Source organism: Meriones unguiculatus, chromosome X (genome assembly GCF_030254825.1).
Source record: "Meriones unguiculatus strain TT.TT164.6M chromosome X, Bangor_MerUng_6.1, whole genome shotgun sequence".
Lineage (NCBI taxonomy): Eukaryota > Metazoa > Chordata > Mammalia > Rodentia > Muridae > Meriones > Meriones unguiculatus.
The window spans coordinates 148656778-148675289 of NC_083369.1; the positions used below are offsets into that span (position 1 = coordinate 148656778).

Consider the following 18512-nt stretch of genomic DNA (forward strand, 5'->3'; position numbering starts at 1 on the left):
GAAATTGCGCCTTGACTATCACCAGCATCTGCTACATCTACAGCGCGTGCACAAGTAACCCCCTAGAAGCTTGCAAGTCAGAGCCCCTCCCACACACTCCAGAGTTCAACATTCTCTATCACTGTGTCCCTCAAGGCGCACCTCCACTCACACTTACACACACACACACACACACACACACACGTGCGCATGCATGCACCAGCATTTGCCCTTTTGCGTCCAAGGTTTTCCTCCCACACGTAGAGCTAAAGCACCAACCCACACACTGAGGCCAGAGAACCTCTTTCAGCATCTGAAGAATTCTCCAGATGCCGGATAGAGACATTACCAGTCTAAACTGCAGAATCCAGAAACAAGGAAGGTTTCAGATAAGCCAATGTCGAGGGGTCTGTGAAAAAACACATCCAACATAAATCAGGACATCATGGCTTCACTAGCAGCTCCCAAAATTGATGGATACTCCAATTCATCAGAAGCACAGGAAAATGACTTTAAGGCTATGCTTACCCATTTATTTGAGGCACATAAAGAGGAAACAAACAAATCTCTCAGAGCAATAGGCATACAAATTCAGACAGTTAAAGAAGAAATGAACAAATCTATGAAAGTTTTGGTCAGTCAATTGGAGGCAAAGAAAGAGGAAATGGCCAAAATTCTCAAAGAAATTTGACAAATATAGCCAAACAAATAGAGGCAAAAGTAGAGATACAATTAGTGGCATATAGAGGAAATGAACAAAAAAAAAAAATAGAGACCATCATAGAGAGACAGGAATCCACACTCAAACAGATGAAGAAAATGGTGCAAGGCATGAAAACAGAATTAGAATCAATAAAGAAAACAGAAACTGAGAAAACCCTGGAGCTGGAGAACTTAGAGAATAGATCAGGAGCCACAAAGGTAAGCATCACCAACAGATGGAAGAGAGAATCTCTTGTGCTGAAGGGTACACTCACAGAAATTGATACTTCTCTCAAAGAAAAAATAAAATCAGAAAAGTCCCAGACAAAATATCCAAGAAATCAAGGATGCCATGAAAAGATGAAATCTAAGAATAATAGGAATTGATGAAAAAGAAGACACCAGGCTCCAAGGTCCAGAAAATATTTCCAAGAAAATTTCCCAACTTAAAGAAAGATATGTTCATAAATATACAAGAGGCCTACAGAACACCAAATAGACTAGACCAGAAAAGAAACTCTTCATGCCACATCATAGTCAAAATATTAAATCTACAGAACAAAGAAAAGAATTGAAAAGCAGCAAAGGAAAAATGCCAAGTAACATGTAAAGATAGACCTATGAGAAGCACACTGGACTTCTCATCAGAAACTATGAAAGCCAGAAGGGCCTGGGCAGATGTCATGCAGTCTTTAAGAGACCACAGACACCAACACAGACTACTGTATCCTGCAAAACTTTCAAACAATGTAGATGGAGAAAACAAAATATTCCCTGATAAAACTAAATTTAAGCAATATCTACAAAGCAAATCAGCCCTACAGAAGATACCTGAAGGAAAACTCCATTTCAATGAAAACAACTTCACCCAAGAAAACATAGCATACAGATAATATTCCCCCCAAAATTAAGAGAAAACAAGCAATGAAACACAGTATGACTACCAACTCCACAATAAAAGGAACTAACATTCATTGGTCACTATTATCTATCAACATTAATGGACTCAACTCACCAATAAAAAGACATGGACTAACAGAATGGGAGCAGAAACCGGATCCAACATTCTGCTGCATCCAAGAAATGCATCTCTGCAACAAAGATAAACACTACCTCAGAGTAAAGGGCTGGACAAATGTCTTTCAAGAAAACGGACCAAGAAAACAAGCTGGGGTAGCTATCCTAATATGTAATAAAATAGACTTTCAACCAAAATTAATCAAAAAAGATGAGGAGGAACACTACATTCTCATCAAAGGAAAAATCCACCAAGAGAACATCACAATTCTGAACATCTGTACCCCAAATACAAGAGAGCCTGCATTCATGAATGAAACATTACTAAAAGATAAATCACACATTGATCCCAATACCTTAATAGTGGGAGACTTCAACACCCCACTTTCACCAAGGGACAGATCATCTAGACAGAAGCTAAATAGGGAAATAAAGGCACTTACAGAAGTCCTACATCAAATGGACTTAATAGATGTCTACAGAACTTTCCACCCAAACTAAAAAGAGTATACCTTCTTTTCAGCAACTCATGGAACCTTCTCCAAAATAGACCATATAGTTGGTCCCAAAGCAAGCTCCAACAGATACAAGAAGATTGAAATAATCCCTTGTATCCTATCTGACCACCATGGACTAAAGCTGGACCTCAACAACAATGAAATTAGCAAAAACCCTACACACAAACATGGAAACTGAGTAACACGCTACTCAATGACAGCTAGGTTAAGGGAGAAATGAAGAAAGACTTCCTAGAATTCAACCAAAGTTTTGATGTGTGTATTAAAATAAGCAACACACCAACACTTTACAGAAACCATTGTCTTATATTTTGGTTGTGAAACTTGCCTTTCATGGATGAGCCATCTCTCCATCCTGATACTGTTTTCTTAATGGCAATACTTAACATGGACTCTCAGCAAATGTTAAGTACACCACATTGCCAACCACACTGACACTGATGTAGAGTTAACTGCTAAAATTTTCTCAGTGTCCATGAGGGAGCTTCGTGCTCGGTGGCCTCATACTCTTCTTCTCCACTTTGCCTCCGTTTTCTCAATATTTCTTCAATCATTTAAAAACAAACAAAAAAAATCATACTTAGCTTTCAGGCTCCAGCTGAGTGAAACTTATCCAGTTAAAACTTTTTAACGGATTCATAAGTTTTTATTTCTGGCTATTTAATAATTTGGACTTGGCAATTACTTTGATTCACCTCCAAAGTACATGATTTAAAGAATTAAATGATTTCAAGGGATAATTATGGCCACGAATAGTAACTACTGGTAAATGTGGATGGCCTTGAAATGTCCAACTACATTCTCTTCACCCTGCTCTAATTAGACAGTCTCCGGAAAGTCTTATTTCCTTGAGATATTTTAATAAGAAAATGGTATCATTGATTAATTATGAAGGTGAAACAGCTTATGAAATAAGAAAGTAAAACAATTTTCAATTGAGTTAAGAAAGTTAAAGAATATTATGGCTCCTTTCTCCATTTTTAAAGTGTGTTACTTCAGCTCCTGTTCTCTGTTCATAGTACCAACTTCTCTGAATCTGACTCCTCCTCTGTCTTCTGAGTCCTCTTGTGACTACTAAGAGTCCAAGCTGGATAATCTAGGTACATCTCTCCACCTAAAGTTTCTTAATTACATCTTCAATATCCCTTTATACTTAGGGCTCCAGACTCAGAACATAGAGATACTTGGGAGGACATTTATATTATATTGTATTATATTATATTATATTATATTATATTATATTATATTATATTATATTATATATTATATTATATTATATTATATTATATTATATTATATTATATTATATTATATTATATTATATTATGTCATATTATAGTATGTTATGTTATGTTATGTCATGTCATGTCATGTCATGTCATATTTATGACTATGTCCAGTTTATGACTAACCAGGGCCAAACCAGAGAACAGAGATCCTGGTTACCCCATCCCTGCTGAAGTGACCACCCTGAAATCTCCAGCTGCAGCAAGACCTCAGAACCTGGCAGTGACAGCAGCACAGAACTGGCGGAGCACATCAAAGAAGCAGGGCCAAACCAGAGAGCAGAGAGCCCCAGATACCACGATCTCTGCCAAGAGACCTCCCTGTAAGTGAGTGCACCTTTGAGAATCTGCAGTTCCCCAGATCCTGGGTCCTTCTAAATCAGAAGCCAGGCATTGAGCCCCCTCCCACCCCACATACCCACTTTGGGAAACAGAGGGGCACTAGGGACATTGAAGTTCCTGCCCTGTGGGCCTAATTGAGGAGTTAAGGCTGTTAATGCCAGAAATTGTGCTGCAATCATCATTAGCGCTTGCGACATATACAGTGCAGATCCGCTCCCACACACTCAAGGGTTCAACATTAGCCATCACTCTGTCCCTCGAGACACATGTCCACGCACACTTACACACACAGACACACACACACGTGTGCGCACACACTCTTGCATTTGCCTCGTTTGTGCCTGCGCACTTTCCTCCCACAGGTACAGCTAGTCTTCAGCACACAATGAGAGTGCTCAGCTTCCTGAAAAAACTCTCCAGACACCAGAGAGAGACAGTACCAGTCTAATCTGCAGAATCCAAAAACAAACAGAGAAGGTTTCAGATAAGCCAATGGCCAGGGGTAGGCGAAAGAACACTTCCAACATAAATCAGGACATCATGACTTCACCAGCAAACCCCAAAATCGATGGATACTCCAATTCAGCAAAAGCAAAGGAAAATGATTTTAAAGCCATGCTTGCCCAATTATTTGAGGCTCATAAGGAGGAAATGAATAAGTCTTTCAAAGAGATGGCCAGTCAATTGGAGGCAAAGAAAGAAGAAATAGACAATATCCTTAAGAAACACAGGCAAACATAGACAAACAAATAGATACACAAGCAGAGGAAAAATTAGTGGCATATAAAAACGAAATGAAAAAAGAAATAGAGGCCATCGTACAGAGACAGGAATCCAAATTCAAACACATGAAAGAAATAGTGCAAGGCATGAAAACAGAATTAGAATCAATAAAGAAAACACAAAATGAGAAAACCCTTGAGCTGGAGAACTTGGAGAAAAGATCAGGAACCACAAAAGTAAGCATCACCAACAGAATACAAGAGATGGAAGAGAGAATCTCTGGAGCTGAAGACACACTTGCAGAAATGGATACTTCTCTCAAAGAAAAAGTAAAATCAGAAAAGTTCCAATCACAAAATATCCAAGAAATCAAGGATGCTATGAAAAGACAAAATCTAAGAATAATATGAATTCATGAAAAAGAAGACACTAGGCTCCAAGATCCAGAAAATATTTTCAAGAAAATCATAGAAGAAAATTTTCCCAACTTAAAGAAAGAGATGTCCATAAATATACAAGAGGCCTACAGAACTCCAAATAGACTAGACCAGAAAAGAAATACATCATGTCACATCATAGTCAAAACACTAAATCTACAGAACAAAGAAAAGATATTAAAAGCAGCAAGGGAAAAAGGCCAAGTAACATATGAAGGTAGACCTATCAGAATCACACCAGATTTCTAATCAGAATATATAAAAGCCAGAAGGGCCTGGGCAAGTGTCATGGAGACTCTAAGAGATCACAAATGTCAACCCAGACTACTATACCCTGCAAAACTTTCAATCAACATAGATGGAGAAAACAAAATATTCCATGACAAAACTAAATTTACACAATATCTACACAGCAAACCATCCCTATAGAAGATACTAGAAGGAAAACTCCAATCCAATGAAAACAAATTCACCCAAGAAAACAGGGCATACAGATAATATCCCAACAAAAATGAAAAGAAAACAAGCAATGAAACAAGGTTAGATCACTGACTCCATTACAAAAGGAACTAACATGCATTGGTCAGTATTATCAATCAATATCAATGGACTCAACTCACCAATAAAAAGACACAGGCTAACAGAATGGTTAAGGAAACAGGATCCAACATTCTGTTGCATCCAAGAAACACACCTATGCAACAAAGATAAACACTACCTCAGAGTAAAGGGCTGGAAAACTGTTTTTCAAGCAAATGGTTCCAGAAAACAAGCTGGAGTAGCCATTCTAATATCTAATAAAATAGACTTTCAACCCAAGTTAATCAACAAAGATAAGGAGGGCCACTATATTCTCATCAAAGGAAAAATACACCAAGAGGACATCACAATCTTGAATATCTATGCCCCAAATACAAGAGCACCGAAATTCGTAAATGAAACATTATTAAAGCTTAAATCATACATTGATCCTTATACCTTAATAGTGGGAGACTTCAACACTCCACTCTCACCAAGGGACAGATCAACTAGACAGACACCAAATAGTGAAATAAAAGCACTCACAGAGACCCTAAATCAAATGGACCTAATAGACGTCTACAAATCGTTTCACCCAAACTCAAAAGAGTACATTTTCTTTTCAGCACCACATGGAACCTTTTCAAAAATAGACCATATAGTGGGTCACAAAGCAAGACTCAACAGATACAAAAGGATTGAAATAATCCCTTGTATACTATCTGACCACCATGGACTAAAGCTAGACATCAACAACAACAGAAACAACAAAAAGCCGACACGCACATGGAAACTGAACAACTTACTACTCAATGACAGCTGGGTTAAGGAAGAAATAAAGAAAGAAATCAAAGACTTCCTAGAATTCAATGGAAAGGAAGGCACAACATACCCAAATTTACGGGACACATTGAAAGCAGTGCTCAGAGGAAAATTTATAGCACTTAAGCCTGCAAGAAGAAATTTGTAACATCACATACAAACAACTTAATGGCCCAACTGAAAACCCTAGGAAAAAAAAAAAAGAAACAGATACACCCAAGAGGAGCAGATGGCTGGAAATAATCAAACTAAGGGCTGAAATCAATCAACTAGAAACAAATAAAACTATCCAAACAATCAATGAAACAAAAAGCTGGTTCTTTGAGAAAATCAACAAGATAGACAAACCCTTAGCCAAACTAACTAAAAAGCAGAGAGAAACTATCCAGATCAGCAAAATCAGAAATGAAAATGGGGACATAACCACAGACACTGAGGAAATCCAAACAATTATTAGGTCATACTACAAAAGCCTATATGCCACAAAATTTGAAAATCTAAATGAAATGGACAATTTTCTTGAAAGATTCCATCTACCAAAACTAAGTCAAGATGAGGTAGAAAGAGTGAATAGCCCTATATCTCCCAAGGAATTCGAAGCAGTCAATAACAGTCTCCCCTCCAAAAAAAGCCCTGGACCAGATGGCTTCAGCGCAGAATTCTTCAAGACCTTCAAAGAAGTGCTAACTCCAATTCTCCTCAAGCTATTCCACAAAATAGAAACAGAAGGAACACTACCAAACTCATTCTATGAAGCCACAGTCACCTTAATACCTAAACCACACAAAGACCCAACAAAAAAAGAGAATTTCATCCCTATCTCTCTTATGAACATTGACGCAAAAATACTCAATAAAATACTTGCAAACCGAATCCAGGAACATATCAAAGATATCATCCACCATGACCAAGTAGGCTTCATCCCAGACATGCAAGGGTGGTTAAACATACAGAAATCCATCAATGTAATCCACTACATAAAAAAACTGAAGGAGAAAAACCACATGATCATCTCCTTAGATGCCGAAAAAGCATTTGACAAAGTCCAACACCCATTCATGTTTAAAGTCTTGGAGAGATCAGGGATACAAGAGACATACCTAAGGATAGTAAAGGCAATATACAGCAAGCCTATAGCTAACATCAAACTCAATGGAGAGAAACTTAAATCAATCCCACTGAAATCAGGGACAAGACAAGGCTGTCCATTGTCCCCATATCTCTTCAACATAGTACTTGAAGTCCTAGCCAGAGCAATAAGACAACTAAAGGAGATTAAGGGGATACAAATCGGAAAGGAAGAGGTCAAAGTGTCACTATTTGCAGAGGATATGATAGTATACATGAGCGACCCCAAAAATTCAACCAGAGAACTCCTTCAGCTGATAACCACCTTCAGCAAAGTGGCAGGATACAAAATCAACTCAAAAAAATCAGAAGCCCTCCAATATACCAAAGACAAAAAGGCTGAGAAAGAAATTAGGGAAACAACACCCTTCACAATAGCCACTAATAACATAAAGTACCTTGGTGTGACTCTAACCAAGCAAGTGAAAGACCTGTTTGAGAAAAACTTCAAGTCTCTGAAGAAAGATATCGAAGAAGATATCAGAAGATGGAAAGATCTCCCGTGCTCACGGATTGGTAGGATTAACATTGTGAAAATGGCCATACTGCCAAAAGCAATCTACAGATTCAATGCAATTCCCATCAAAATACCAACTCAATTCTTTAAAGACCTTGAAAAAAAGATTCTCAGCTTCATATGGAGAAACAAAAAACCCAGAATCTCCAAAACGATCCTGTACAACAACAGATCATCTGGAGGTATCTCCATCCCTGATCTCAAGCTGTACTACAGGGCAACAGTAATAAAAACTGCATGGTATTGGCATAGAAACAGAAAGGAGGATCAATGGAACCGCATAGAAGAACCAGAAATAAATCCGCACACCTATGAATACTCGATTTTTGACAAAGAAGCCAAATCCATTCAATGGAAAAAAGACAGCATCTTCAACAAATGGTGCTGGACCAACTGGATGTCTACATGCAGAAAAATGAAAATAGATCCATATTTATCACCCTGCACAAAACTAAAGTCAAAGTGGATCAAGGACCTCAACATAAAACCAGATACCCTAAATCAATTGGAAAAAAAAAGCAGGGAACAGCCTAGAACTCATTGGCACAGGAGACAACTTCCTGAACAGAACACCAACAGCACATGCTCCAAGATCAACAATCAATAAATGGGACCTCTCGACAATTGTTTAGACAGATTTACAGCACAGGAAAAATTCTCATGTTGTATGCTAGTGACACAAAGTCCAGCATACTTTCATTGACAGCCAGGTTGAGCGATTTGCCATAGGGTATCAATTTGCTCCTGCACGAGGTCAATCCTCTGATTGAACACCATCAAGCTTCCTTTTAGTTGAGCATTAATTCCTTTATGTACAACTAAGGCATGAGCTACATTGGCTAAATGATTATTCAGGGTCTGAGCAGTCTGCCCAGTATGACTCATGGCTAATGCCCTGCTGGTAGCTCCAACAGCCGTCAATGAGATGGTAGTAACAATGGTGGCTGTAGTTCCAAGATCCCTTTTCTGTCTGAAGAGAGTCATAGCGTGAGGGGCATCAATGGGCACAGGCACCCAGTGAGGCATGCGAGTAACCAGGGCATACCTAAATTTACTAGCATTCCAGCATTGGGCAAAAAAGCAAGTATCATTACCACAATTACTTGGCTCTATCTGGCTAATAATGAATAAAACTCAGGGTCAGCCGCTTTGTACCCAGAGAAGAGCATGTCTGATTGCATGCGGGTTGATGCCCCAGGTCCCGCCTCTGAGAAAAAGTTATCAGACGGGTCTGATGCTCTTTGGGTGGATGACACCTAAATGAACATCTGTACAAAGTCCCAATTTATTTCTAATATCAGAGATCAGACCTCTACTCTTGCCTGATGCGTCTAAAACAAAAAGGGGGAACTGTAGAGAGCTGCGGAATGCTATGCCTTAGAGATGGAGCTGGTTCCCGCCTTCCACCTTCCCGATGGTGAATGCTCTCTGTCATGAACAATTCTACATTTGGCTAAGGCTGAGGATCTGGCTTGCTTCCATGTATGTGAACCTATCTGCATTGCCCCCGTGGCACGCCTGGGTTGGCTACCCAGAGGCTATTTAAGCTGTGGGCTGGCTTTCCCCAGGGTCCGAGGATTGTTCAATGTTCCTGAATAAACTGCATTGAAAAAAAAAATGGGACCTCATGAAACTGAAAAGTTTCTGTAAGGCAAAGGACACAGTCATCAAAACAAAATGACTGCCTACAGATTGGGAAAGAATCTTCACTAACCCTTTATCTGACAGAGGACTAATATTCAGTATATACAAAGAACTAAAGAAGCTTAAAAGCAGCAAACCAAGTAACCCAATTAAAAAATGGGGAACAGAGCTAAACAGAGAATTCTCCACAGAGGAATATCGAATGGCAGAGAAACACTTAAAGAAATGCTCAACCTCATTAGCCATCAGGGAAATGCAAATCAAAACGACCCTGAGATATCACCTTACACCCATCAGAATGGCCAAGATGAAAAACTCAAGTGATAACACATGCTGGAGAGGTTGTGGAGAAAGGGGAACCCTCCTCCACTGCTGGTGGGAATGTAATCTGGTAGAACCACTCTGGAAAGCTATCTGGCGCTTTCTAAGACGATTAGGAATAGTGCTTCCTCAAGACCCAGCTATACCACTGCTAGGTATATACCCAAAGTTCATTCAAGTACACAAAAGGGATACTTGCTCAACCATGTTTATAGCAGCTTTATTTGTAATAGCCAGAACCTGGAAACAACCCAGATGTCCATCAACGGAGGAATGGGTACAGAAATTGTGGTATTTTTACACAATGGAATACTACTCAGCAATCAAAAAGGAGGAAATCATGAAATTTGCAGGCAAATGGTGGGATCTAGAAAAGATCATTCTGAGTGAAATATCCCAGAAGGAGAAAGACAAACATGGGATATACTCACTTATATAGACCTATAAGATATGATAAACATAATGAAATCTATACACCTAAAAAAGATAATCAATTGAGCGGACATGGGGTAAGATGATCAATCTCGTTTATAAAGACAGATGGGATGTGCATTTAACGTATGACAGGAGTCTACTGAGTGCATCTGAAAGACTCTAACTAGCAGTGTTTTCAAAGCAAAGTCTCATGACCAAACCTTTGGCAGAGTACAGGGAATCATAAGAAAGAAGGGGAGTTAGTCTGATGGGGAAAGGATAGGAGCTCCACAAGGACCAAATATATGTGGACCCAGGGTCTTTTCTGAGACTGACATTCAACCAAGGACCATGTATGGATATAACCTAGAACCTCCACTCAGATTTAGCCTGTGGTAGCTCAGTAACTAATTGCTTTCCCAAAATGAGGGGAACAAGGACTATTTCTAACAGGAACTCAATGACTGGCTCTTTGGTCTCCCCACCCTTGAAGGGAGGAGCAGTTCTGTTAGGACACAGAGGAGGGCTTTGCAGCCAGTCCTGAAGATACCTGATAAAACAGGATCAGATGAATGGGGAGGAGGTTCCCCCTATCAGTGGACTTGGAAAGGGGCACGGTGGAGATGAGGGAGGGAGGGAGGGACTGGGAGGGAATGAGGGATCAGGACACGGCTGGGATACAGAGTTAATAAAATGTAACTGATAAAAAAATAATAATAATAAAATAAAAAAATAATAATTTGGACTTGGCAATTACTTTGATTCACCTCCAAAGTACATGATTTAAATAATTAAACGATTTCAAGTGATAATTATGGCCACGAATATTAACTACTGGTAAATGTGGGATGGCCTTAAAATGTCCAACTACATTCTCTTCATCCTGCTCTAATTAGATAGTCTCCTGAAAGTCTTATTTCTCTGAGATATTTTAATAAGAAAATAGTATCATTGATTAATTATGAAGGTGAAACAGCTTATGAAATAAGAATGTAAAACAATTTTCAATTGAGTTAAGAAAGTTAAAGAATATTATGGCTCCTTTCTCCATTTTTAAAGTGTGTTACTTCAGCTCCTGTTCTCTGTTCATAGTACCAACTTCTCTGAATCTGACTCAGTCTCCTCTGTCTTCTGAGTCCTCTTGTGACTACTAAGAGTCCAAGCTGGATAATCTAGGTACATCTCTCCACCTAAAGGTTCTTAATTACATCTTCAATATCCCTTTATCATGTAATATGACATACTTAGGGCTCCAGAATCAGAACATGGAGATACTTGGGAGGACATTTATATTGTATTATATTATATTATATTATATTAATTATATTATGTTATGTTATGTTGTATTGTATTGTATTGTGTTATGTTATGTCATGTCATGTCATGTTATGTTATGTTATATCCTCTCATATATATAAAGCTATTCAAATAAGACTTCATTGTTACCTATATTCAGAATAAACCAATGGGAATAAGCATGCTGTAATCTTATACATATATTGTTATAGCATATGTCAACAAATCCTAGAGAAAGCTTCATCACTTTAGGAACATAGAGATTTATATCTAAGTCTCATTCATCCGTATTCAAATACATTCATTTAAATAAAAATGCAGGAAAGAGGAAATGATAACAGTAAAAATATAATTTTCAGGATGAGGTAGGTGAAATCTAGTGCAAATATTATTCCTTACAACATTCTAATATTAAACACACACACACACACACACACCACCACCTTCTTCTTTAAAATGTTATAAGTGATATCGCAATATCTTATTCTTTAGTTTTTTAAAATATTTTTTTTTACTTTTAATTGTGTGTGAGACTGTGTGCACATGTGTATAACAAGGAAATCATGAAATTTGTAATCAAATGGTGGGAACTATAAAAGCTCATCCTGAGTGAGGTATTCCAGAAGCAGAAAGACACACATGCTATATACTCACTTATAAGTGGATATTAGACATATAATATAGGAAAATCATACTAAAATCAGTAAGCCTAAAGAAGCTAAACAAGAAGGAAGACCCTGTGAATCCTCATTCAGAAAGGCAAACTGGATAGACATTGGAAAAGGGAGGAAACAGGGAACAGGACAGGAGCCTAAAATAGATGGCTTCTGAATGCCTCTACCCAACAGGGTATTGAAGCAGATGCTGAGATTCAGAGCCAAATTTTAAGCAGAGTTCATGGAATCTTATGAAAGAAGGGGGAGCTAGAAAGACATGTATGGGACAAGAGCTCCACAAGGAGAGCAACAGAACCAAATATCTGAGACCAGGGGTCTTTTCTGAGACTGATACTCCAACCATGGACCATGCATGGAGATAATCCAAAACCCCTGCACAGATGTATCCCATGGTAGTTCAGTGTCCAAGTGGGTTCCATAGTAATGGTAACAGGGACTGTCTCTGACAAGAACTCAGGGACTGGCTCTTTGATCAGCTCCCCCTGAGGGCAGGCAGCCTTACCAGGCCACAGTGGAAGACAATGTAGCCAGTCTTGCTGAGAGTTGATAGGTTAGGGTTAGATTGAAGAGGAGGAAAACCTCCACTGTAAATGTACTGGGAAAGGGGCATGGGAGGAAAAAAGGGAGGGAGGGTGGAATCAGGAGGAGATGAGGGAGGGGGCTACAGCTTGTATACAAAGTGAATAAATTATAATAAATAAAAAATAAAAAGTATGACTGCTAGGATCTTTGGTGGGAAAATGGGAACATTTGGATCAAAATCACAAAATTTCAGTTATATTATAAACTGGTTCTGAAAATTAATGTATTACATAGTATAATGTAATGTAATGTTATGTAATGAAGTTAACTGATAATTATGAAGTAGTTTGCATATTCACAGAAATAATAATCTTTATGAGGATATTTATATGTACATTTTGATTACTTCAGATATACATAAATATAAAAGTGTTAATTGCATCTTTAATGTAAATACTTTGTGAAAAATAAAGAAAAAGTGCATTATTAGAACAAGAAAAAATACATAAAAATTCAAATTGGATAGTTCTTTGTTTTAATGTTACACTGCCAATATTAGTCTATTTATTGTGTTTCAGGATTATCCCAGAACTACTTATTTCCTCTTTTTGGAGCTAGATTCTAAATTAAGCTAATTCATATGAACTGTTCTGGAGCAACAACCTGATTTGCTGATCTGATTGCAATAGCTGCAGATGTCCCAATCTCAACTCCTAGGTCCCAGGTTTGAAGGCTGCAGAGTGTAACCAGTGGGAAAGAGGCCTGTGTAGACCACAGTCTCCTGGGAAGGTCTTATCTCCCCGACCAAGCAGACTGGATGTCAGTGCAGACTCTATTCTATGTGAAGGAGGAGGATGTCAAGAGGAGAAGATTCCCTGGAAAAGAAGATTCCCTGGAGAAGATTCCAGGGAAAGTAGAGATTTTCTGGCAGGGTGGTTGACTCACTGTCTCAGGTCAACCCTGCCACCCTTGATGACCTGCACAGTGCCAGAGACACAGTAGAGCTCTCTGTGGTTGCAAATGCATTTCCTCATTTTCTTTTTCTTTTTTCTCAAGCCTCATTACCATGTGAATTCATTTTTTAAATATCTCAGAGTGTTCTGGATACTTAAACAGACAGTTCAGTGACTCCTTCTCTTAGGGCAGTCATGGGCTGCTCATCTATCCCTGTAACTGTCTTCTTTTCTCCACTTTTCTGGGGCAACCCTACCTCTCAGGCTCAAAGAACTCCCCACACCCCTCAGCTGGGCAAAGCCCTGTACCTGCTCGGCTGGTACCCCAAGCAGTCACTTCCACCACAGAACAAGGGTGCTGAGGTTCCTTGAGGTCACCAGGGCTGGCATTTAGCAGGACAGAGCCCTCCCAACCACCCCCTTTCTGTCCCTTGGTTCTGCTTGGTGTAGTAGTGTGGAGACTAGAGCCCACTAGGCATCAGGTTATATTTGTCCAGCCAAGTGCCCCAGATTTCTTTTGCCCTTTGCTTTTTGAGTTTCACTGCAAGCTGGAAAGACTAGGGGTTGTCTCTGAAAATCATGTTCAGAAGCAGCCACTGGTAGGTCCCCTCAGATATGGCTGCAAACAGGTTCCCACTGCAGGTTTTAAATTCCTCACTTCTGTGCTAGTATAATGGATGCACAAAATATCAGGAAACACATATCCAACTGTTCCAGCACAGTGGACATTCAGCTAAAAGTACAACTAGATGAGTTGGGCCAGAGGCCTACTTCCTGGGCAGGTGGACACTGTGCTTCCCATGTAGGCAGCAGCAGCAGAAACAGTGCCCTGGAAAAGCTCAGGAGGATGCAGGGAGGGGAGGTGGTGCCTCAGGATGAGTCATGGCCTTGGAGTCCAGGCAGCAGCTACCACCTCCACCACTAGACAATGGGGACCTGGTCTCCCCTGGAATTGCCCTGCCAGTGCCCATGGCTTCCAGAACCATCTCTTCCCCTGTGGAGGCTAGGGGCCTTGGTGTTCACCCTGCTTCTCCTCCATCAACAACCACTCTTCACACGCCACCACACCAGCTTCCTTCCCTTCTCCCGCGACCTGCTCAGAAGCCTCCCCTGCCAGAGTGCCACCAGGCCTGTCCACTGTTTCTGGCATGGCTGTAGGCATCTCATCCCCTGTCCTGCAAAGCAACTGAGGCCTCAACAAGCACGAGAAGGAGATGCAATGGTGACTGAAGTGCCTGTACCCCGCTGTGGACTAGTAGGAGAATCCACTGCCCTGGTCCTGGAATCTGAAGAAGTTCTACTACATAGGGCTCCCTCAGAACAACCTGCAGGTAAGCTGCAAGGGTAAGGGGAGAGATCTAACAGTGCCTAGCAGAACACACTCAATAGACCAGGCTGGTCGGCCTACCCTCTGCCTCCTTGAGCACTGGGAATAAAGACAAGCACCACCCCAGCAGTCTTCACATGCTTATTTTTGGTATAGTACATTTCAGGATAATTTAAATTTTGAGGAAAAAGTTAGTACTTGGTAAATAAAGTAAGATGATTTGAAAGAAACTTCTGAGAATAGAGTTGAGGAATGGTAAATTTAGAAAGTTTAATTGCCTTACTCATTAGATGCTTCATAGGATGGGCTGTTTACATCAGGTATCATAAAGAATTAAAATAAAATAAGAGCAGAAACGCATAGGTTTTCACGTACATACATTTAAGTTGAACCTTTGGCACTAGGAAACAGGGCATCTCACCATGTAGCATTAACACATGTTCGAAAATTGTGGAGTGTGAAAATGTATAGAACCGCCAGTATTAAAGCAATATTGTCAACTAGGCAATAAAATGTTCTTCTAAATTTCTTTTTTCTCTTATTACTGCATACACTGGTAGCAAGTTTAAAATGAGGAGAGGAGTCAGGAGGTAGTCTTTTTATTTCTTCTTACAAGAGCACAGGAAACAAACTTAACATTGGCCCTGTTTTCCACTGACAGTTTTTTTTTTTTTTTCAATGCAGTTTATTCAGAAACCTTGAACAATCCTCGGACCCTGGGGAAAGCCAGCCCACAGCTTAAATAGCCTCTGGGTAGCCAACCCAGGCGTGCCACGTGGGCAATGCAGATAAGTCCACATACATGGAAGCAAGCCAGATCCTCAGCCTTAGCCAAATGTGGAATTGTTCCTGACAGAGAGCACTCACCATCAGGAAGGTGGAAGGCAGAAACCAGCTCCATCTTTAAGGCATAGCATTCCGCAGCTCTCTACAGTTCTCCCTTTTTGTTTTAGACGCATCAGGCAAGAGTATAGGTCTGATCTCTGATATTAGAAATAAATTGGGACTTTGTACCGATGTTCGTTTAGGTGTCATCCACCCAAAGAGCATCAGACCTGTCTGATACCTTTTTCTCAGAGGCGGGACCTGGGGCATCAACCCGCATGCAACCAGAAATGCTCTTCTCTGGGTCCAAAGCGGCTGACCCTGAGTGCAGTGCTTAGCCTCTCATCCTGAGCATGACATTTTAGCTTTTTATGGTATCCAACCATGCTTGGGGAGAATGTCCTGCTTCAATGGCTGTAAAGGCCTGAATGATCAAGGCTGCATCACACTGTTATGAGACTCTAATCTTGCATATATACCACAGGGAAACCAAGAAGACCAACACCAGAAGGCCTGCTAACGCTCCCATGCCTGCCCATTCCTTCAGATGATTCATGGCTGCAGCAATCCATGATGATAATCCTGAGGCTAGTCCTGCGTCCACTCTGGTAGAATTTACTGTGACAATGGCCACTCTCAGCTGCTCCATCGTAATATCGAATTCTCCAGTCCAATTACCTAAAATATAGCTTGACAATTGTTTAGACAGATTTGCAGCACAGGAAAAATTCTCATGTTATATGCTAGTGACTCAAAGTAACTGACAGTTTTAAAGAACATCAATTCTACACTGAAAGGACTAAACAAAAGAGTTTACAGGCATCAGACACTAACGATTGATCAGTAGACCTTCACAGGGCTTTGAGGTGATACTCAGCAGAAGCCACTTTGTAATCACTGGCAGTAAACAGCAAAGCAGAATTCTTTGCCAGATACTTAAGGAAATCATGCAAATAGCTCAGCAGTAATGGAAGGCTATGCACATTGAAGGGTGTATTGGCCAACACTGCCCTCTTCTCACCAAGGGGTTTATAGGCCAACATTGTGCCAATTCTCACAAATAATCTCAGTAGGTATGGTGCCCCATAGATGTGTGACACTGGCACATCAGGGTGAGCCAGCAGGATCTCAGCATACTGGGGCCTTTCAAACACGTAGAGCAGCTGAGTGCCCAGCATCACATTGAAAAATACGTTTTTATCCCCCCCCCACAACTTCATCAACTGCATACTCCTTATTATCAGCCCTTCCGTGTGACTTCATACAATTGGCATACTCCTCAAGAATGGCATCTACATTCTCTTTAGCAGGGAGTTGGAACAACTGCTTTTGCCTAGTAACCAAGTCCCAGTCCTCCACCAGCCATGGTTTTAATTCTTCAGGAATCTTCACTTCCACTTCCACTTCCACTCTCTTCTTCAACGCCTCCTCACTCTCCAAAGTGGCAACAGCTCGTGCCCTTGTCTTCCGTGGGGACTGGGGCATTTTGCTGCTGCTGCCACCATCTCCATTGCCAGGAGTCTTCTGCTTGCTCTTGGCTGTCTTCCGCACAGAACCAGAAGGGGCCTTCTCAGCAGAGCGACCCCCACCCCCATCTTCCTGGAACGGCTGGTTCAAGATTCTTTGGCAGGGAAACAGCGGACTCCTTTCCTGAGGCAGCTCTTCTCATCTGACTTCTCTGCATGTTACTTCGAATTGCTTTCTCAGAGTTATCTTCTTCAGCAGATTGTTGTCCACAAGTGTGAGAAGCCTGCTTTCCGGAACTCATTCAACCCTGTTTTTAGTGCAAACTACACTCTTCTTTCTTTCCCTTCCAAGGATTCCTAGCAATTTCCAAGGCAGAGTCTTACAGTTCTCCTAGGATGGTCTGGAAAGACGAAGTGGGAATACAACCCCCTATTCTGCAGGCAGGAATGCTAACAGGTTTTGCAACCGGGTTCAGATCTCCAGATCCTTTACTGTACAGCAAAGTTAGCTTTTCTGATGATGACCTGAAAGGAGAATGCAGTTCTTTGCCGCACTGGACGTGTGATCACTGCTGCTCCTCCAACCTTAAACAAGGGAAACGTCATGTGATTCAGCTAGTGAGAAAAACCAGGGAGCAAAATGCATACGGAATGCTGAGCAAGCTATTCTGTTGCTGAGTTTGAAGGATAAAACCTGAAGAGTTGGGCTGAGGCTAGCAACAACCTTTTGGATGCCACGTTAGGACATCAGATCTAATTCTACAATCCCGTGGGCTGTTTTCTTTTACCTTGAGGCATGCTTTCTCTTTGAATGTACTGGAGACCTGGCTGTCCTGGACTTTGCTTTGTACACCAGGGTGGCCTCAAACTCACAGAGATCTGCCTGCCTCTGTCTGTGTAAATTTTTGACCAGTGTCAATTCCTTACCATTTATGATCCCAACTTTTTATTAAGAGTTGAAAAGTTCAAAGGCAGACCATGACTTGAATCCCAGCACTTGAGAGGCAAAGACAGGTAGATCTCTGATTTTGAAGCCAGCATTGTCTACAGTGGGATTTCAAGGACAGCCAGATAACT

General features: G+C 40.5%; 1 pseudogene; it reads right to left on the bottom strand.

Moving 5' to 3' along the window:
- Positions 1-16820: 16820 nt before the first annotated feature.
- LOC132650057 (mortality factor 4-like protein 2) lies at positions 16821-17638 on the bottom strand (annotated as a pseudogene).
- Between the last annotated feature and the right edge of the window lie 874 nt (positions 17639-18512).